The sequence below is a fragment of the Mustelus asterias genome, chromosome 7 (genome assembly GCF_964213995.1).
Source record: "Mustelus asterias chromosome 7, sMusAst1.hap1.1, whole genome shotgun sequence".
NCBI lineage: Eukaryota > Metazoa > Chordata > Chondrichthyes > Carcharhiniformes > Triakidae > Mustelus > Mustelus asterias.
This window is the reverse complement of record NC_135807.1, coordinates 92466149-92489450: the sequence shown is the minus strand read 5'-3', so window position 1 is coordinate 92489450 and position 23302 is coordinate 92466149.

Below are 23302 nucleotides of genomic sequence, written 5' to 3'. Positions count from 1 at the left end.
TCACCAATCCAGAATCGGGCCAAAATGGACATGCTGAATAAAAGTCTGTTTCGGGCACTCCAGCTGCTGAAGAGGTGAGTTCAGAGCTTCCAACAGCTCTCTGACTCAGATCAGTGGTGGAGGGGGGGAGAGCTGGCCGGGTCATTCTCTGGTGCGGGGGGTGGGGGGGCGTGGGGAGGAGGAGGTGGGTCAGATGTACCTCTGGGGGGGGGGGGGAAGGGAGGGGAGGGGAGGGAGGCCAGATCATTCTCTGGGGGGAGGGGGTGGTGGGGGTGGGGAGGGAGGAGGGAGGCCAGATCACTCTCTGGGGGCGGTGGAGGGAGCCCAGATCATTGTCTTGGGGTGGAGGGGGAGGCGGGCCAGATCATTCTCTGGTGAGGGCGGTGAGGGAGGAGGAGGCGGGTCAGGTGTACCTCTGGGGGGGCGGGGAGGGAGAGAGGCAGGTAAGATGTATCTCTGGTTGGGGGGAGGCCTGATCGCTCACTGGTTGGGGGGGAGGCCAGATGTATCTCTGGTGGGGGGACGGGGAAGGCAGGGGGCAGGTGGGTCCACTGCCACTCTGTGGGTGATCGGTGGGGGGGTAGGGGGTTGCAATTGATCCGGGTAACGGGGGGGTGGGTGGATAAGGGGGAAAATTATGTTGTAGGGGTGGGGGCGATATCTGTGGGGGCCATTGCTCCTGGGCCGCTTTCTCCACTTTTTGCGGCCCGGGAGCGATCTGACACGGGCGCACTTTTTCAAATTTTTTTCTAACTGTGCATGCGCAGTTCAGAGCTCTGATCGTTTCAGGTGCGCTAAGCCCCACCCACAGCGCGATTCGGACTCGCAATTTTTTATTCAGGCTAAGTGTGTATGGGGGCGCCTGAAAGCAGATTTCCAAGTCGGATCTGAATTGCTCCCACATTTAGCACTGAGAATGAAAATGGTAAAATCGGGCCCCATTGATGAGGTAATAGAAAAGTACTTGGAATTAGAAGAAGAAAAGCGTGACACACATCTAACACGGCTTGAGTTAGCTAGAATTCATTTGCAGATTAAATAGCCTGAGATAGAAAAAGATAGGAAAATTTGAAAGCTTGAACTTGAAATCCCAAGAGATAAATTAACAAGGGAAGAAAGAAATACGGAAAGAGAGCTTCAAAGAGAGAAATAAATTAAACTGGCTAAAGAAAAGCTTAGGTTACATCGTTTAAAGCTGTTCTCGTCAATTGAAATAATAGTATGTAGAATAAAGGTGAAGTAAAGAAACCACTGTGCTTTTGTTGGCATAGGACAGGGCATATAAAAACAAATAGTTGGAAGCTGAATGGTAAATCAATGGCAGTAATAGGAATGCTGAAGGAGTCTTCAAAAATGTACATTAGCAAAGGATAGGAGGAAGAGAACAACCTCTCCTCCAGAAGGTGTGGATGGAATTGGCAGAGGAAAGTCTGCATTATATGTGTTGCCCTTCCAGTTTGGCGATAGTGCATTAAAAGGATCCAGGGCCTCAGGAGGGTGTGAAAGGTGAGTGGGTACGCTGACTTTGCCAGCATTCCCCTGTACTTTGCAACTTCACTCAATGCTCTTCCTGCAGACACCTCTTGAGATCTTCATCTGGACAGTCAAAGGTCAAACCTATCATTCTGCTGCTCTTTCACACCCATAACCACCACAATGGTTGTCTTTCCCTCCTCTCCACGCAAGCCTTCATGAGCTCTCACACCTCTCTGCTTTCTCTCCTTGCAGACGAGAGTAATTTGATGAGAGGCAGGGACCAGAGGAGGGTTGAGGTTGTTCTCCAGTGGCAGTCGCTGTATTGGTCATTGCCAATGTGTGCCCACCTGTTCCACTAGGAAGGACGTTTTGTTCCAGGAGGCTGCAGATGTCAGTAGGACTTGTTGTGAGAGCATCCTGAGGCTCAAACCTGCTGAAAGAACTGATCCTGTGTCGATAGACTTGATGTTGGAAGGTTTCTGCTCCTTCCAGCTGAATCTTGTTGTCCTTTCCCTTTGTCTGATGTAGGAGCATATGGTTGAGGAGAAGCTATTGATGTTGCTTCTCCTGCTGCTCCTGCAGTTGACAGTGGTCTTGTCTCTGCATTTGACCCTCAGCTGAGGTGGAAGTTGGAGATACATCAGGTACTCCTATGCTGCGGTGATGACTGGGAGCAGGTAAATGTAGTTGAAGTTGAGTGAAGTTCTAGACAAATAAAGTATTTAAAAAGTTGACAATCACCTTTCAAACAGCAAAAGCATTCTCTGAGAGAAGTGCTTAGAATAGCAGCATCTCAATGGCTATGATTGGATCTCCTCATTGTAACTAATCAAAACCTTCACAGCTTGTCAGTATCACTGAAGAAGCTTTTCCTTGGTGATCCTAGCAAATTAGTGCCAGATCCAGAAATATTCCTTGACTGTAAATTCCAGGATTCAGATCTAAAACAGCTCACCAGTGACTCCTAACCTCAACAACTCCTACATTCCATACCAAAAGGAATGTCTTCAATGCTGTCACTGGGAATGCCGGAAGAGACTCCCAGCCCATTGTCAAGTTCTGGAACTTTCCCAGCCTTCCCAGCCCTGATCTGGCCTCCAACAGCCTGGGAAAATCCTGCCCATGGACCTTCCTAATCGTTAGGTGGAGGACATTTCTGCTCATTCGGTACTGGATGTCAGACTAGCAGCATGACAAGTCAGAGAAAGTGGATAGTTTGAGGGAGGCAGTAGTGAGGCATAGCTGGGTGCTATCACTGTTCATGTGGAATCTGATGTGCTTTTGAGTGATACTGGCAATGAACAGCATGGAGGTGAGAAATAGGAGGGGGTCAAATAAATATCGAGAAACAATTGGCTGAAACAGGAAGAGTACTCATTGCAGATGATTCTCTAACTGCACTGACGGACGTGTTTCCATTATGTTGAATAAAAAAACTATTGATGTATTCTTTAGAAGAAATCCATCTGTGGAAGGGAATAGGAGTTGACTAAATTTCACACTATTTTACCCGTGCTTATCTTAATCTTGAATATACATACTTATGAAATGATTTCAGATTCAGATCACATTCCTCTCAGATTTGCTGGAAGCAGTTTGGCACTCCACATGACAAAACAAACTTATAGGGAACACGAACTTCTTGAATCGCTTTCTTGCAGTGTCTAGGAGATTTTGGCCAATGAAGTAACTTGAAGCGCCTCTATGTCTCTTTTGAAGTATTCAAAAAGTCCAATTCTGGAAATGTTTTGAGATGTGTGAAGCTGCATTATGGGACAAATGATCAGCAGATTGCTCCTGACTAACCTGCGATTCCTGTAAACATCATGATGGCAATGACAGTAAAACTAGATTTCATGGAACTGGCATCTCTGAATTTTCTTTTTTATTCATTCATGGGACGTGGGCATGGCTAGCTGGCCAACATTTATTGACCATCCCTAGTTGCCCATGGAGGGCAGCTGAGAGCCAAACACATTGGTGTGGCTCTGGAGTCACATGTAGGCCAGACCAGATAAGGATGACGGATTTCCTTCCCTAAAGGATGTTGGTGAACCAGATGGGCTTTTCCCGGCAATCAATTCATGGTCATTAGTAGATTTTTAATTCCATATTTTTTCTTTTATTGAATTCAAATTCCACCATCTGCTGTGGTCAGATTTGAACCCAGGTCCCCAGAACGTTAGCTGAGTTTCTGGAGTAATAGCCTAGCGATGATACCACTAGGCCATCGTCTCCCCATGAATGATCTCTGGATATTCTGAGGAAGTTTTATCTCGAGCTTCAGTTGACAGTGGTTGACAATAATTGGTTGCTTCAGAACAAAACGATAAATGTATTGTCAGAGATATCTTGGGCAAGACAATCTGGACAAAACAATTAATTTCAATTATGTTGACTCTTCCATTCAGTGAAAAAGAGGGGAAAATGGGAAAATGTCTTAATTTTGGAAGTTGTGTTAGAAAATACTGAATTATTTTGTGAAACTAATGTAGATATTTCTTCAGAATTACTTTATGAAATGCAAATATTTCACTTTGGTAATAAATGAGGCATGTGTCCAGTTGGGGAACACTCAGATATGCCATGTCATATCCCCTCTTCACAGTAACAAGGTGGATCTGTTTCATCTTTGGTAAACATGACTTCAAACATTTCACCAAGTGTGGATGAATTCATTCTAATGTTCCATCAATTCACTGATCGTGTAAATACCTCTTTCTTAAACATTCAGGTCAGTGACTTCCATTCAGAACAGGAAAACATTGTGCAATTTTGGCAGAGTAGTTCGGGCAAAACTTCGGGCCCGATTTTACCATTTTCATTCTAAATGCTGAATCTGGGCGCAATTCAGATCCGACTTGGAAATCTGTTCCCATGTGCCCCCATACGCGTTTAGCTTGAAAAAAAACTCACAGGTCTGAATCGGGGCTTATCATGCCTGAAACAATCGGAGCTTTGGACTGCGCATGCGCAGTGAGAAAACAAATTGAAAAAGGCACTGTTGTCACATTGCTCCCGGACCGCAAAAAGTGGATAAAGAGGCCCAGGAGTGAAAAGAGGGAGCGATGGCCACCACAGACATTGCCCCACCCCCACAAAATAACTATCCCCCTTATCCACCGACCCCACCCCCGCTACTCAGACCGATCGTGACTCTCTGCCCCCCTTCCCCCCCACCGATCAAAGAACAATACAGCACAGGAACAGGACCTTCGGCCCTCCAAGCCCGCGCCGCTCCCCGGTCCAGGATTGAATCCTGAATCCAGGATCCCCGCCCAATTTTCTAGCCTATCTGCATACCAATATCCTATCCACCGAGCTGTCCCTCACAGCTACGATGCTTTGTTCATCAAAACCTATTAACTCACCCCCACCCCCCCATTCCAGACCATGTGATCTCCAGGGAGAGGCGAAAACCCAGAGTGAAAACCCCAGGGCCAATATGGGGAAAAAAAATCTGGGAAATTCCTCTCCGACCCCCTGAGGCGATCGAAACGAGTCCAGGAGATCACAATGGCCCTGATCGGAAAATGCTTCCCAACCCTAGTCATTTCCACTTCCACGAACACCATATGAATTCCCTGCCCCCGAGACAGGTTCCCAACTATCCGCAGTCTCGCACTGTACTGGCCCAGCAAGATGATCATAGAATGAAGCCTTGAAACGAGAAACGAGGAACAATTAGCCCGCGCCGCTCCCTGGTCCAAACTAGACCACTCTTTTGTATCCCTCCATTCCCACTCCGTTCATATAGCTGTCTAGATAAGTCTTAAACGTTCCCAGTGTGTCCGCCTCCACCACCTTGCCCGGCAACACATTCCAGGCCCCCACGACCCTCTGTGTGAAATATGTCCTTCTGATATCTGTGTTAAACCTCCCCCCCTTCACCTTGAACCTATGACCCCTCGTGAACGTCACCACCGACCCGGGGAAAAGCTTCCCACCGTTCACCCTATCTATGCCTTTCATAATTTTATACACCTCTATTAAGTCTCCCCTCATCCTCCGTCTTTCCAAGGAGAACAACCCCAGTTTCCCCAATCTCTCCTCATAACCAAGCCCCTCCATACCAGGCAACATCCTGGTAAACCTCCTCTGTACTCTCTCCAAAGCCTCCACGTCCTTCTGGTAGTGTGGCGACCAGAACTGGACGCAGTATTCCAAATGCGGCCGAACCAACGTTCTATACATCTGCAACATCAGACCCCAACTCTTATACTCTATGCCCCGTCCTATAAAGGCAAGCATGCCATATGCCTTCTTCACCACCTTCTCCACCTGTGACGTCACCTTCAAAGATCTGTGGACTTGCACACCCAGGTCCCTCTGCGACTCTACACCCTTTATGGTTCTTCCATTTATCGTGTAGCTCCTCCCTACATTATTCCCACCAAAATGCATCACTTCGCATTTATCAGGATTGAACTCCATCTGCCATTTCCTTGCCCAAATTTCCAGCCTATCTATATCCTTCTGTAGCCTCTGACAATGTTCCTCACTATCTGCAAGTCCTGCCAGTTTTGTGTCGTCCGCAAACTTACTGATCACCCCAGTTACTCCTTCTTCCAGATCATTTATATAAATCACAAACAGCAGAGGTCCCAATACAGAGCCCTGCGGTACACCACTAGTCATAGGCCTCCAGCCGGAAAAAGACCCTTCCACTACCACCCTCTGTCTTCTATGACCAAGCCAGTTCTCCACCCATCTAGCCACCTCCCCCTTTATCCCATGGGATCCAACCTTTTTCACTAGCCTACCATGAGGGACTTTGTCAAACGCTTTACTAAAGTCCATATAGACAACATCCACGGCCCTTCCTTCGTCAACCATTTTGGTCACCTCTTCAAAAAACACCACCAGGTTAGTGAGGCATGACCTCCCTCTCACAAAACCATGTTGACTATCGTTAATGAGTTTATTCCTTTCTAAATGCGCATACATCCTATCTCTAAGAATCTTCTCCAACAACTTCCCCACCACGGACGTCAAGCTCACCGGCCTATAATTACCCGGGTTATCCTTCCTACCCTTCTTAAATAACGGGACCACATTGGCTATCCTCCAAACCTCTGGGACCTCACCTGCGTCCAGTGACGAGACAAAGATTTGCGTCAGAGGCCCAACGATTTCACCTCTCGTCTCCCTGAGCAGCCTTGGATAGATTCCATCAGGCCCTGGGGATTTGTCAATCTTTATATTCTCTAACAAACCTAACACTTCCTCCTTTGTAATGGAGATTTTCTCCAACGGTTCAACACTCCCCTCAGAGACACTCCCAGTCAACACATCCCTCTCCTTTGTGAATACCGACGCAAAGTATTCATTTAGGATCTCTCCTACTTCTTTGGGCTCCAAGCATAAGTCCCCACTTTTGTCCCTGAGAGGTCCGATTTTTTCCCTAACAACCCTTTTGTTCCTAACGTATGAATAAAATGCCTTGGGATTCTCCTTAATCCTGTCTGCCAAGAACATTTCGTGACCCCTTTTTGCTCTTCTAATTCCCCGTTTGAGTATTTTCCTACTTTCATTGTACTCCTCCAGAGCTCCCTCCGTTTTTAGCTGCTTGGACCTAACATACGCCTCTCTTTTCCTTTTGACCAGTCCCTCAATTTCCCTGGTTATCCACGGTTCCCTAATCCTACCCTTCCTATCCTTCTTTTTTACAGGCACATGCTTGTCCTGTAGCCCTAACAACCGTTCCTTAAAAGACTGCCACATACCAGATGTGGATTTACCCTCAAACAGCCTCTCCCAATCAAGAGCTGCCAATTTCTGCCTGATCCCAATAAAGTTAGCCTTCCCCCAATCCAACACCTTACCCTTGGGACACCACTCGTCCTTTTCCATCACTATCCTAAAGCTAACAGAATTGTGGTCACTATTTGCCACATGTTCCCCAACCAAAACTTTGAAGACCTGACCGGGCTCATTCCCCAGTACCAGGTCCAGTATAGCCCCCTCTCTAGTTGGGCTGTCCACATATTGTTCCAACGAACCCTCCTGTACACATTTTACAAATTCCTCCCCATCCAGAGTCCCTGCCCTCAGCGATTTCCAGTCTATACCAGGGAAATTGAAGTCTCCCACTACAACAACCCTATATTTCCTGCACCTATCCAGTATCTCCTGACATATCCATTCTTCCACTTCCCTTGGGCTGTTGGGGGGCCTGTAGTACACCCCCAACATAGTGACTGCGCCTTTCCTGTTTCTAAGCTCCACCCAGAGTGACTCGCTACACGACTCCTCCGAATTGTCCTCCCTCTGCACCGCTGTAATATGCTCTCCAACTAATACCGCTACTCCCCCACCTCTTTTAGCCCCTCCTCTGTCTCGCCTAAAACACTTGTACCCTGGAATATTCAGCTGCCAGTCCTGTCCCTCTTTCAACCAAGTCTCTGTCACCGCAACCACATCCAAATTCCTCGTGCGCATTAAGGCCCCAAGTTCGTCTGTTTTACCTGCTATGCTCCTTGCATTGAAGTATAAGCACTCCAGACGCCCAGGCTCAGTGAGGTCGTCCTCCCCCAGAGTGCTCTTCTTCTTTGCCAGCCTTGTCCCAGCCCCAAGCTCGTCCCCAGCCACCACACTTATAGACCTAATAGTTTGATCCCCACCCCCCTGCCATACTAGTTTAAACCCCCCCGAACTGCACTAGCAAAGCTCCCAGCCAGGATATTTGTGCCCTTCCTACTTAGTTGTGACCCCTCCCTCTTGTACAGGTGCCATCCTCTCCTGAAAACCTCCCATTGGTCTATGAAAATAAAGCCCTCCCTCCTGGACCAGTCCTTTAGCCAGGCATTCATTTGAACCAACTCCCTATTCTTAGCCTCACTGGCACGAGGCATTGGGAGCAGCCCAGAGATGGCCACCCTAGTGACCCTACTTTTTAACCTATTTCCCAACTCCCTGAATTGCTCTCTTAGGACCCCCCTACTCTTCCTATCTACGTCATTTCCACCAATGTGTATAATGACATCCGTTTCTTTATCTTCCCCTTTTAATATGCCTCCTATCCGCTCGGAGACATCCGTGACCCCAGCTCCAGGTAGACTACCATCTTGGAGTCCCGTTCGCCCCCACAGAATCGCCTGTCTGTGCCTCTAACTGATGCATCCCCCACCACTATCGCTCTCCTAACCCCTCTCTTCCCTTTCCGGGCCACAGAGCCTGACTGTGTGCCAGTGACCTGGTCACTGTGTCTTACCCCTGGAGAGGCACACTATCTAAAACAATATACCTGTTTTGGAGTGGGACAACCACAGGTGACCCCTCTTCTAACTGTCCACTCCCCTCCCCTCTCACACCTGTCACACTCTGTCGCTGGCAGAGTGGCAGCGGTCCCCCACTTCCCCCCCCCCCTCCACTGTCTCCCCCCCACCAAAACATGATCAGGTCTCCTTCCTCCCCCCCCCCCCAAACAGAGAGCTATCTGGCCTCCCTCCCCCCATTCCACCAGAGAACAATTGGTCCTCCCTTCCCACTCCCCCACCAACCAGAGATACATCTGACCTGCCTCCTCCTCCCTGCCCCTTACCCCACCAGAGAATAATCCAGCCTGCCTCCCTCCCCACAGCACCACCGATCTGAGTCAGAGAGCCGTTGGAAGCTCTGAACTTACCTCTTCAGAAGCTGAAGCACCCGAAACAGACCTTTGCCGAGCAGGTCTGTTTCGCGCCGAATCTGTATGCGCAAATGCGATGGTGAAGGGGCAAATGCTGGTGAAGTTGGGTGGGCAGCCCATTAGTTCAATTTAAATGCATGCCGTTGCGCCCGTTTCATGCGCGAATTGGATCGCGGCCATTTTTGGGCATTGGAAAGTGGGCATTTGCGCGGACGCGGGTGCGGATCGTGTTAATGGCCTCACACCCGACTTTACCACATTTTCGCACCCGAAAACGGGCGTCACGCAATGGTAAAATCGGGCCCTTGGTTTAAAAAATTGGCACAGGAAGCTGAGAAGGATTTTTCCCTGCAGTGGATTGTTACGATCTGGAATGCATTGCCTGAAAGCAGTCCTTTCAATTTACTTCTGTGGCTTCTTTCTCTTTCTGTTTGGATATCTCCTTCCATTTCCATCAGCATTGTGGTATTTTTTGGGATTGTGGTCGGTGCAGACTTGATGGGCTGAATGGCCTCCTCCTGCACTGGAGAGATTCTATGATTTTATAGGTATGAGACAAATATGTTGTTCTTATATGTTGGCCCATAGATTGGACTGACTGTAATTCTGGCCCAACTGCTGATCATGTCATCAGTACATCATGTGATCAAACTCTTAAAGGGACCTTGTCCCAACTATGGACAAACATGGATATACAACAAGCTTGACTCTGTTCTCTCGACATTTCTGACTGTGTCAAACCTGAACTTTGTCTTTGACTATTTACTCCACTTAATGGTTCAGACTGTAATCAATTTGCCTTGACCAAAGACACTGATCCACTTTGCTCTACAAGTGGATTCTGGAATACAGGAAACTTTCTGATGTTTACTTTGGACTGTAGGAAGGATTTGGACTTTAGGACATATCTCGTGCTTTCCTTTTGTCAGATTTCCAAGTTCAAGTAAATGATCCACATGGCATTGACACAGTCACCGGAATTCTACCGCCCCGCCCGTCACAGGAATCAGAGCGGGTGAGCGGCGAACAATGGAAAGGTCCGTTGACTTCGGGTGGGCTTTTCCAGTCTCGGGTCAAGTGAGGCCGTAAAATCCCACCCAGTCTATCTCTAATCTTCGCTAAATATATGACTGCACCTAGCTTCTTTCCAACTGCGGTCACATACTTCTCCTTATTGCCTCAGTAGTTTTCACCAAGATCTTCTGGCCAGCACTGAGTTCTCTAAGCTTCATGCCTCAGGTATCATGATTCATCTTCATTTTGTCTTGCTTTTCTCTTACTTTGCTATTGACACCAAGCTTAAACGAATTAAATCTTGTCCTAGGAGCATGTTTACACACTAACTCGAAAGGTGAGCAACCGATTGTAAACTACCGAGTTATTCTGCAAGAGAACAGAAAATTGTTTAGCCTGAGTCGATAAGAAGCATGGATATTTCTGCCTAATTTGTCAGCTAGCAAATACATTTGCAAGGACCTCTTCACAACCTATACGCTTCTTTTACCAACACCAATCAATGCTGGGTGATATGGTATTGGAGTGTGTTTGATTCCATTCTTAATTTAAAATATTCCAGAGATATACAGAAATTCTTCTAACATAAACTCTGGACAATTATCTAATACCCTGGCAACCCATAAATTGCAAACCAACCTCTCAAAACCTCAATAGTTTTGGCACTTGTGGCATAGACTCACATTTATCTACTAGCTATTAAACAAGACAAGGTACTCTTTTCCTTCCACTTCAGAGAAATCAACATGTACTCATTTCTGTGGTTTATTTGCATTTGACTATAAAATGAAAGGAACCTTGGTTGGATTATTTCTAATTCTGAGACACATCACAAATTTTCACCAAATCTTCAATATCTCTATCTACCTTTAGATGCCAAAACTAGCTTGGTGCTACTCCTCTCATACACACTATCCTTGTGTGCTCTTGATGAAGTTTCTCCAGCAATCCATCGGTGGACCTTGGCAGAATAATAACTTTTAAACCTGAAAGGAGACAGCCTTGATCTACATTCAGTTTGTTTCCATGTGTGAAATACTCCTGCAGTGTCTCATCATCACATTCTTTAGGCCAGGCAATCATGACATAATTGAGCACTTTTCTGAGGATTGCATCCTTGTGAGTTTCACTAATTTCTCTTGCAAAGACTGGCGTGGGATTTATGTACGTAAATTAATTCACAGGTAACTCAGTGGCTAGAAATGAATCAGTCTTCACAGGAAATCCCAAAAGAACATCCACATTTTCACAATCTATGGACATACGATACTTAATCTCATACTGATGGTTAATTTGATCATTTGGTCCTCCTTGCTCAAAGACTACTTTGCACTCTTAGCACTTCCCCAATATTAGACATATTGACACCCACACTAAATAACTTGGCCCAATTTAAACTTATCTTCTTAAACCAATTCCTTGCCATCAGGAAGATCTTCTTCCCTTCCATAACTATCAATGTTAAATAATAAACTGTATCATCATATTTCACCCTAACACTAACTTGATACAGCACTGGAATACTGTTATTGGAATGCATAGTGAGTTTTGCACCAATTTTATTTAAGGAAATGTGACTGAGTGGCATGGTGTCTTAGGGATGGCATGATGGCACATTGGGGCAGCACAGTGGCACAGTGGTTAGCACTGCTGCCTCACAGCGCCAGGGATCCGGGTTCAATTCTGGACTCGGGTGACTGTGCTGAGTTTGCATGGTCTCCCCGTGTCTGCTTGGGTTTCCTCTGGGTGCTCTGGTTTCCTCCCACAATCCAAAGATGTGCAGGTTGGCTGGATTGGCCGTGCTAAATTGCCCCTTCGTGTCCAATGATGTTTAGGTTAGGGGAATTAATGGAGTGAATATGTGGGGTTATGGGGATAGGGCCTGGGAAAGAAGCTCTGTTGGAGAGTTGGTGCAGACTTGATGGGCCAAATGGCCTCCTTCTGCACTGTAGGGATTCTATGATTACACACTGACTTCTTGGACGATCGGTTCATGATAATAGACACTTCTGCAGCTGTATCAATGATGAAAGTAAACTGTGAATCTCGCACTTTCATTTTCCTGTTGGCACTGTAGTTATTTCTTCTGTTCATTTACTTTAATTTTCTATGCGCTGTTTTTCTTGCTCTCCGACTGAGTGCAATTCTTGGGGTGAAATTGCCACGTGCCTGCCTTGGCAGGTTTAATGTCAGACGGGGGGGAGGGGGGTGGGGGGGAGGCCGGGGGGTGTGGGGGTGGTGGGGTGTGGGGGGGGGGGGGGTGGGAGCGGTCTTAGGAGTGTGGCAGATGATATAAAATTGGTTTCATGTCAGCATAAAATGATGACAGGATCTTCTGCTGCCACCATTATGGCAGGTCGCAGTTTGCTCCAGAAGCCATCATGCAATCAATTTGCGTCCTGTCAAGTGGGATGCAGATGAAGGCCGACCAGGGTCGTTCCCCTCCTGTCCATGCCCAAACATCCGTGCACCAGTGGGAAATCACCTTCAGCATCTTCACGGAGGACCATCTTCTTTGTTCAGGAGGTCCATCTTTGTTCTTCAATGATATGTCAGCGATATTGGTACACCTTTTAAAAATGGTGCCTGGATATGCAAGCAGGACACGAGCCATCTAGCCCACACCACCACACGAAATGTTGGGAAATCACTGACTGCATAATTAATGAGGCTTTGGTCACTTGATACGCCGCAAATTTCTGGCAGCCTCCACGAAGGGAAACACTCCTCATGTCCTCCCACACCAGGTGGAAGAATTCTGCCTTTGATCGTTCTGTTTGATAATATCAACTTCTGTTTGCATATCTATTGCATTGCACATTCAAGGATTCCCATACTCCTAGCTTTAAATCTAAAATAAACTAGACCTGGTGTATTGTTGCATCCTACTTTGATGAAAGCATTACTGTTTCCTCTACTCCTGCAGACCATCTGGATATGATCATCTTTCTCATGGGCAAAGCACTATGTCTGGAAATAGGGGCATTCAAATGGTTTGTGTGTAAATGGAGAAAAAATGATTACAATAATGCTTTATCATCAATAATGGCAATATTGGCTGTAAACATGTTTCATAATGTTATTCAGCCCTGAACTTTTCAAATGAAATATGAAAGAAGATTCTATCCCAGCCTTGTCACCATCTTTCTGCTGTGCATTGCACCAAGGGAAATTAAAAGATTTTCAGCGACAGGACGCCATTATTGAACACACTTTATTTACACCTCCACAGCAGAGGGTAGCAGAGAGGGCAATATAACAAAATGCTCAGATCTTGCAATATATGCTGCAGGAACCACCATTAAACAATTGTAATGTTATGGAAAAAAGGGGAGTGGAGGCATGGAAAGGACAAAAGAACAAAGTGCATGATATGGTGGAGGGCAGAAGTCATTTAATCACTTCTGTAGTCACTGACCTATATTGGCCCTTAGTTTGGCAATGCCTTGATTTTAACAGTTTTATCCTTATTGTCATGCCTCAGTCTCTAGCCTTAAAATGCTCTGAGGTTTCTCTGCTCTCCACTTCCAGCCTCTTCCACACCCCGAATTTCTATTGATCCATCATTGCCAGCCATCTAAAGGCCCTAAGTCTTCCTCATTCTTTCCACATCTCCCCCTTGAAGTCGCTCCTTAAAACCTCCCTTTCTCATTAAACCTTTGGCAACTGTCCTAATATCACTTTAAGTAGCTGACGATATGCCTTAAGATGTTTTCACTTCACAAATGCACTATATAATTTGAAGTTGTTGTTAAATTTTTCCAGCATTTTTTCCTTTTACCACAGCTTTCAGCAACCAGAGTATGATTCAATTGCATTTCAATATGTGCATTGGACTTTAACATAAATGCTTATCTGAACTAAAACAGTATATTGGAAATTTATTCTAGTTATATAGACTAGTTTCTGGTTGTTGGTCTTCCTGCCTGTTAGGAAGAACAAGTTAAAACTTGAGAATGAGAACAGGAGGTTGGTTATTGTCAGTATCTGTGTGATGAAAGCTCAGAAAGCAATTATTGAAATTGACTGCAATATTTAGAAAGACTTTATGCAGCAGCCTATTTTTAACCTCTTTCATTACATATATATATACAATCATTGGTATTCATCAAGTCTTGTGCAACAATTCTGTCTGTGTGCTTTCTTCTCATGTTGAAAACAAGCCAGTATCTTCTGCAGTACAGCTGTAATATGCTAAAATTTACATATTCAGTGATTAATTCAATTTATTATAGTTTTATAAGGACAGCTGGAGGTAATTACCTCAGCTTTGATAACATATTCTCCTGAGTCTCTCTCACTGCCGCTGAGAAATGCCACATAGCGAATGAGTTGAGTGTGCAGAGGTCTGGTGTACAACATCTTTGACCTCAGGGTCAAATACTGCATCTTCTTCGACATATGATCAGCTATACATTTGATACATTCGATTGAAGTTCATTTATATAATCTGCCACTGATAACATATCCTTGGTTGAATCTTATCAAACAAGGTGCAATATTGTAGTAAAGGTAATCTTTCTTCACAGTATTACGGAATGATATCAATGTAATTGCTTTCAGTGAGTTATTTTTAATGTTGCAACTTCAATATCAAATCCAGAATTGAAAAAGTGTAAAAGAATCTCATGATTTGAATATTTTAATGGTTTGAGTTTGAACTAACAGAAGATGCTTTTAGTGAAATATGACAGTTACTGCTCGCAACAGTAATGAGCTGAAGTGGTGTAGATATGCACACATTATGATGGACCAGATTAAATCTGAATTTCCCATTTTATGAATTATATCTGTGGGAAAGGAAGAAGAACAAGGGAGAATGCAGTGGGAGAATGTACACTCTCAAGTCCCTCCTTTGCTGCTAATTGTTTGAGAACACTGGTATCCATGGGTCAGCTCTTACTGTTTATAATGCTAAATCTGGCTTGATTATTGTAGCAAATGCATAGAACTAATTTTCGTCATTCCTTGAGTCAATCACCAGGACTCGAGAGTGAGACTTAATAGTTTTAATACCTGGAGCTGGCTCTTCTATAGCCATTTGACAGCCTGGCTCCTCAACAAATGTAGGATTAAAAGTAGGTTTCAAAATCAGGGAGTGCAAGACGTAACATTCGTCACTCCCAGCCTTTCTTTTATAGCATCCAAAGCAGTATGGTCAGAGCACTTGGAGAATGCTGCATGCAATTATCGGTGTCTGTAAGAGGCAGTCGAGAATAACTTTGGATTAAAAGATTAACAGATCAGGGTAGATTAGATCAGAGCTAATAGAGTATAGAAAAGTCGCAAAATGCCTGGAGCATAGTTTACAAGGTACTGTTTGCATAGAGACACATATAACCACTGTTAGATAATTTAGACATGTGTTTTTGAAAACATATTATATTCCATATTAAAACATACACCTTGGTTAATGACACAATACTCTAAGGCATGATGGGACATAGTCAAGTAAAAAGAGCCACAGTTCTTGGAACAGTGCAGCTACTGAGTGAAGGGAAGAACAATTCTTATCAGTGTCTCTAAACGGCCTTAATGAATAGAATATTCACTAGCCAAGGGCAATGCCAGAGGTCTCAGACAGTTTAATGAATGGGACATACATTACACCAGATAAGGAGGTCTGGGAAGAGTGTCAGGTGACTGTGAGAAAGACTTTCAAAGTCCGCAAACTCACCTAGTCCCATGCTGTCGGGGGGTAAATGTTATTGGTCAAGGTAAATCATCAATACTAATAATGATTGGCTCATATCTGGCTGTGGTGATCAAGGAGTGGGCAAATGGCTTTTGAAAATTGTAGAATTGTAGTACGAAACGTGATGTAATTTCAGAGTGATTGGGAACTGCCCCAAATCTCTCGCCCTCATACATTGAACTAAGCTTGGGAAATAAAGAAAAGATCTTAAACCAGAATACTTGTCTCCACAAGTCTTTGTATTAGCTGAGCTGTAATTAAGAATGGATATCCCTCACATAAAAGCCAGTTTAATACTTAGTCTCTTAAAAATGCTCCAACAGTGTCAAAAATAATTGAATGGCATGTAGAGACTTGACACAATGGGGAAATAATTGGGGAACTCAATAAAGTCATGGTTACCATATCTGAATATGAAATAAATATGTTTTCAAATTTTTCATTGCTCTTTCAGGACAAGCAGCTTGGATTGGAATAGATTGTAACTTTGTGAGATGGTGTAAACATGAAGTAGCTTCAATCAATATAAAAATTGATAGAAATTTACCAGTGGTACTCCCAAGGTCTCCAATCTACCTTTCAAATCTCCAGCAGCACTTCTGACCCCCAAACAGCACTCCCAAGGTTTGCAATCTTCCTATCTTATCCCCAACACCACTCCCAAGGTCAATTATCTTCCTACTAGCTCCCCCACCAAAGCCCAATCATCTATTCTACAGCTTACCAGATCCTGCTTCAGGCAATCTAATCCAAGCATTTACCAGGAAATTTGAACAGTCTTCTACAGCAGTGGCATTTACATTAGGTTGAGGTCCAAGACCCAAAATCTGGAACTCCTTCATAAATTGTCATTTTAAAAATTCATTCGTGGGACATGGACATCGCTGGCTGGCCAGTATTTATTGCCCATCCCTAGTTGTCCTTGTCCAGAGGGCATTGAGAGTCAACCACATTGCTGTGGTTCCGGAGTCACATATAGGCCAGACTGGGTAAGGACAGCAGATTTCCTTCCCTAAAGGACATTAGTGAACCAGATGGGTTTTTTCGACAATCGACAATGGTTTCATAGTCATCAGTAGATTCTTAATTCCAGATATATTTTATTGAATTCAAATTCCACCAGCTGCCATTGTGGGATTCAAATCCGAGTCCCCAGAACATTAGCTGAGTTTCTGAATTAACAGTCTAGCGATAATACCACTAGGCCATTGCCTCCCCAGTGAAAGCATGATATATTAACACTGTGCAGATAAAACACCCCAAAATAGGTAGGCCTAGATTTCTAAGCCAAAGTGTCAGGTGTAGTAGTCATGTTAAAGTTCCAGATTTCACAGCAGGAGGAGAAGATTAATTTATTCCATAAACCTACAGAGCATACTTGTTATATAAAGGGTATTAGCATAAATAGATTATTTCTACTTTAACTTATTTTTCCCTCTCTTGGTGGCCTTTTCCTGCTGTTATTATCAGGTGGAATGTACAGTGAGTGGGTGCTTGAGTTTGCACGCTTTAGCCTTTATCATCTCTACTTGAATTAAACAGAGTTGGTCATGAACAAAATAATTTACAAACCCCATATCAATCAATAAACTTTTGACTTTTCACTATTATTACAAATTAAAAAAGTACAATTTAAAAATTAAGTATGTGATCAAGTATCCAGAAGTGAATAATTCCTGACACCAACCATGAGTGAGGATGAAGACGCAAATACTGCATATGAGCTTGTGGTGTTAGTCAACTAGCTTGTCATAGTTATCTAACAAATAATGTCTAAAAATACGCAGTTCTGGTACTTTCATTAATTATATAGTCATCATGTGCCACATATACTCATGTAAAAGACATATTGACTCTTATTTTTGGGGTGCAACAAGCTAAGGGTTTGACTCATACATGGGTAATATGTTTAAGAGGCTTACAGACAACTAAAATACACCGACCTGGCACACCCAACATAGGTCTCAAAAGAATCCACACCAGCTGTTTATTGTCTCTCTCTCTCATTCTTTCTCTCATTCTCTCTGTTTTCATTAGGAAGCCTCTCCCAAGCCTTGCATGTTGGGAGAGGAAGTGTTGGCACCGACTGGACCTAATGGTTTCAGTGCTGCTTGGGGATCAGGGCAAGGGAAGGAAAGGGACGGGTCACACCATTGGAAAATGTCATGCTGTTGGCTCCCAACCCTTGACCTTGACCCTGTAGGCAGGATTGCACTCAGTCAGTATTCACAAGGGCCAGTTTAACGACGTCTGGGCCTTCCCTCCCCTTTCCAGGAAGGCTGAGGGCAGGAGACCCATTGGTTTATTTATTTAAAACTTGTGCTGGGAGTTGGTGCCTTCACCTTGTTTCCATGTGCACTGTTTATTACTCTTCCCTAATCTGTCTGTTTTGCCCCCAAAGATCAAAATCGATTTATGTTCTTCCTGCCCTAATTGACAAGTAGGAACCGAAAGGAATACGATAAATATAAACTTAATAAATGAATAATAAATTGAGGTTTTTGATGTGATTGTAGAGATTATGATTTGATTCTGAAATTTTAGGGCTCAGATCCCTGAAAAGGTCGGATTGATGTTTCTCGCTGGTGCAATCTTCCAGTCCTGCCAATGGCAAACCCCCACCATGGGTTTCCTGGTGGCCTGGAGGGGGGGGGGGGGGGGGGGGGTGGGGGGGGGGGGGGGGGGGGTGGGGGGGGGGTGGGGGGGGGAGTGTGGCGGGAGGGGGTTGCATTGAATGGGATGCCCTGTTGACAGCGGTGGGATCAGAACATCCCACCAACAGCCAATTAGGGTACATCTACGGTGGTACATTAGTTAGCATTGGTGCCTCATAGCACCAGGGACCCAGATTCGATTCTCGGCTTGGATCACTGTCTGTGTGGACACTGCACGTTCTCCCCCTGTCTGCATGGGTTTCCTCTGGGTGGTCTGGTTTCCTCCCACAGTCTGAAAGATGTGCTGGTCAGGTGCATTGGCCATGACAAATTTTCCTTCAGTGTACCCGAACAGGCACCGGAGTGTGGCAACTGGGGGTTTTCACAATAACTTCATTTCAGTGTTAATGTAAGCCGACTTGTGACACTAATAAATAAACCAAAAAACTTAAACCTCCACCAGCGAAACATCACACAAGGATGTTAGTCCCGCTCTGGTTCAGATGTAGACAGCCCCGCTTGCACAGGTCCCACCTTCCCCAGAATTGGACCCAGTGATCCAGGGATCCAAAAATCTCCCTTCTGCACCAAACCTTAAGTCACGTACTCATCTGCACTATTCTCCTATTTCTGTGCTTGCTAGCACGTGGTACTGGGAATAATCCAAAGGTTACAACCCAAGAGGCCCTGCTCTTTAGTCTACTGCCTAGCTCCCTGAATTCTTGATGCAAGACTTCATCTTTCTTTCTATCTATGTCTTTGGTACCAACATGTACCATGACCTCTGCCTTATCACTCTTCCCCTTCAGAATACCCCTGCAGCCGTTCAGTGACATCCAGGACCCTGGCACCAAGGAGGCAACACACCATCCTGGAGTCACGCTGAGGCCACAGTAGTACCTATCTGTTCCTCTGACTATAGAATACCTTATTGTTACTGCCTCTGCTGCTGTATAGACAGGCTGCTTGTGGTGCCAAACTGTCTGTTCCCTGGAGGAACTCGTGCCCTCATCAGCCTCCAAAATGGAGGTGAAACCCCAGGGGACTCCTGAACAATTTGCCTGTTTCTCTTGAACTGCCTGGTGGTCACCCATCCCCTCCCTTCCTCTGGTCCCTTCAGATGCAGTGTTACCATTTCTCTAAACATGCTATCCACAAAGCTCTCAGACTTTGGCAGCAGTCCACAGTGTCCCCAGCTGCCCTTCCAGCTCTGAAACTCCAGCTTCCAGGTGTTGCAGCTAGACATACTTCCTGCACATATACTGACCCCGGGCACTGGAAATGTGCCCACCTCCCACATGGAGCGAGAGGAGCAAACCGCAGCTTTGAGCTCTCCTGCCATGACTAAACTCTAAAAACTTTAGAAGACTTTTAAAAAAGAAATAAATCAAATAATTCCCTACCTTTGCTCAAACAATGATTTAAAATTTAATATAGTTTGGAAATACCCACTATTACTTACTCACCAATCAGCTGCTCCCATTGGTCCCATGTCACTCTTTGAAATGTAACATCTGGTCTTCTCCTGCCCCCACTGGACCTGTGGAGTTAGTAAGGGAAACAAGACACAGCAATATCTCCCTCCCAGACTTCCCTAAACTCCCACACTTAGCTTAACTCCCAGCGTTTCATTCTCTGCAGCTAGCACATCATGCAGACCAAAGATTTTATCCATTCATTGTTAATTAACAGCAAGGCTGGATTCTCCCAGCTCACTGCACTGCTCGTGTAGCGCAGTGGGCTGGGAGACATCAGTGGAGGACCTGTAATGGGACTCGCGACTGGCACCCGGCCGATCATGAGTCTCCCAGGAAACTGGTGCGGGGCTGATTACAGTAGGCACGGGATGTTAGTCTGCCCATTGGGCACCTTGGCACTGCCCTGACACTACCTACCGGGCATCGGGCAGTGCCAAGGGGGGGCACCGTGCCAAGGTGGCAAGGCCAGAGGGGTGGGACCTTTTGAGGAGGACGATGAGGGTGGTGAGGGGGAGACCCACTCTGCACTCTGCAATGGGATTGGTGGGAGAGGGAGGGAGGGGGCGATCGGGGCTGCACATGGTGCGGGGGAGGAGTGGGAGATCAGGGTTGGCCATGGGGGACTGGTGATTGGGGCTGGCCCGGAGGGGGTTTGGGTAGGCCAGCGATCAAGGAGAGAGATCAGGTAGGCCAGCGATTGGGAGCGGGGGGTTTGTCGTGTAGGCCAGTGATCAGGGAGGGGGGCCTGCAAAAGAAAGCGGGAGGTCAGCGATGAGGGGAGGGCAGTGCACATGTGCCGATCTCCCCGCTGACAGTTCGGTGCATGCGCAGTGGCCTGTTCTACACACTGATTCCGGCTTCTCCAACAGGATGAGGCCCCAACCCCCCATTTACCAGCATGAATCTCTCTGAGGCACTCTGTGGAGCAAGAGTGGTACAGATTACGTCCAAAAAATTGGCCGGGAAGTCTCCATTTTTCCACCCGTTGGGCACTTAGTTTTTCTTGGGGAGAATTCCGGCCCAGGTTTGAACAACTGACTTATCAACTCATCATCATATTTCAGTCTGCAGCGCATGGTAGATCCGACCACAATACTTTTTTGAAATAGATTGCACATGAATTTAGAAATGAATAAACAGGGCTTGGAATTTTATAGCACTGTTGTTGAATGAACTACAGCATATGAAATTCTAACAGATTCATATATCTATGTTTCAAGATTTGCCTGCTTGATTTGATGTTAGACTTTACTCGGTGAAGGCTGTTCTCACAAAAAGAGACTTGTTTAATCCTCTAGGTACATATTATTAACACTGCTACCATTAATTAGTGTTACTGTCACGATCTTATGGGATAATGCTATTAAGCATTGTGCTAACATTGCTCAGCTTGTAATCATTCAGGAATTAGAAACAAGTCAGAATTTTCATGCTATACCACTATGGAGGGATTCAAGGACAAAGAATCATGTTTTAATGCAACATGCAAGCAATATAATAAAAGTAGAAGTGACTTGAGTACTGCAAACATTCTCATCTATACTGACAATCAGTCCAGTTTGAGTCCAGTTAATTCCACTCCCTTGCTCTTTCGCTATATCCCTGTCACTCTTTTCCCCTACAAGTATCTATCCAATTCCCTTTTGAAAGTTATTATTGAATCTGTTTATAACATCCATTCTTACAGTGCGTTCCAGATCACAACAACTCGCTCTGTAAAAAATTCTTATGTCGCTTCTGGTTTTTTAATCAATTTTTTATTAGCCGTGGGCGGCATGGTGGCAGTGGACGGCACGGTGGCACAGTGATTAGCATTGCTGCCTCACAGCATCAGGGACCTGGGTTTGATTCCCAGTTTGGGTCGCTGTCTGTGTGGAGTTTGCACATTCTCTCTGCGTCTGTGTCGGTTTCCTCCGGTGCTCCGGTTTCCTCCCACCCCAAAGATGTGTGGGTTAGGTGGACTGGCCATGCTAAATTGCCCCTTAGTGCCAGGGGGACTAGCTAGGGTAAATGCATGGGGTTATGGGGATAGGGCCTGGGTGGGATTGTGGTTGGTGCAGACACGATGGGCCAAATGGCCTCCTTCTGCACTGTAGGATTTCATGATTCTATGATTCTATAATTACTTTAAACAGTGTGCTCTGCTTACTGACCATTCTGCCTCTGGAAACATTTTTTCCTCATTTATTTTATCAAAGACCTTCAAAGTTTTGCAAGGATCCGTCAATATTTCCCTTAGCCTTCTCTGCTCTAAGGGGAAGAGCCCCAGTTTTTCCAGTCATTCCATGTAAATGAAATGTTTCATCCTTGCTATCATTTTGTTTTTTTCATTCATTCATCCATAGGATGCAGGCAGGACTCATCCCTAGTTGTCCTTAACTGTTAATGTCTTAATTGCTAGCTCATTTCAGAGGTCAGTTCAGGGTTATTGCTGTGGCCTGGAGCAACATATTTGCCAGACCAGGTAAGGATGGCAGATTTCTTGCCTAGAAGGGACTTAGTGAACCAGATAGGTTTTTACAAGATCCCTAGTTACATGGGCACGGTTAGTGAGATGAGCATTTTATTCCTCATTTATTTGTTAAACTCCTCTCCTGCTGCCAAAATCAACATTATCCTCTTCATCGAGCTCGATCATTTCATTCTTTTTTCATTTTTTGCACACAGTTCTTCAAAATGCTCCTTCCACCTTTTTCCTATTTTAGCAGCGTTTACTGATAAAACATTTTTATTCTATTGGTGTTGTTTTCAGTCCTCTGTAATGAATGTTATTAATCTCCTTTTCCTTTGGCATAAAAAAGGTTTACCCTGAATAGCCAATCAAGTTCCCCAAGTCCATCACACCAGTCTTTTAACCAATGTTTTCATGCCTTTTTCTGTTTCTCTTCTTGACTTGCATTTCAAGTATCTGCATTTTAGTATGCTTTCTTCATCACTTTCTTCTAACTTTGCAGCATTGTAGCAGTAGCCAATGGTTTCTTGATCCTTTCTTACTCTTAAAAACCTTATCGACTAATGTTGACATTGATTTAATTGGACCAGAAATACAAGAGAGTGAGATAGCAGCAGCAATAAATGGGATAAAGACTGGAAAAGTGGTTGTAATAGATGAAATACCCACTGAGTTGATGAAAAGCATGGTAAAACATCAATGTTTACCAAGTTGTGCATAGAATCTGCACAGGAAATATGACATGCATCTTCACTCCTGAGATGCGTGCACTAAATCAGGACATTTCCTGGTTCCCTGCACCCACTTCAGGAAAAACTGCTCTGAACGGAGGGATCTTCATTCTGGGTGGTGGGTGTATGCTTCAGTCAGGTCCGCCACTGCCAGGCACAGATTGGAAGGCTG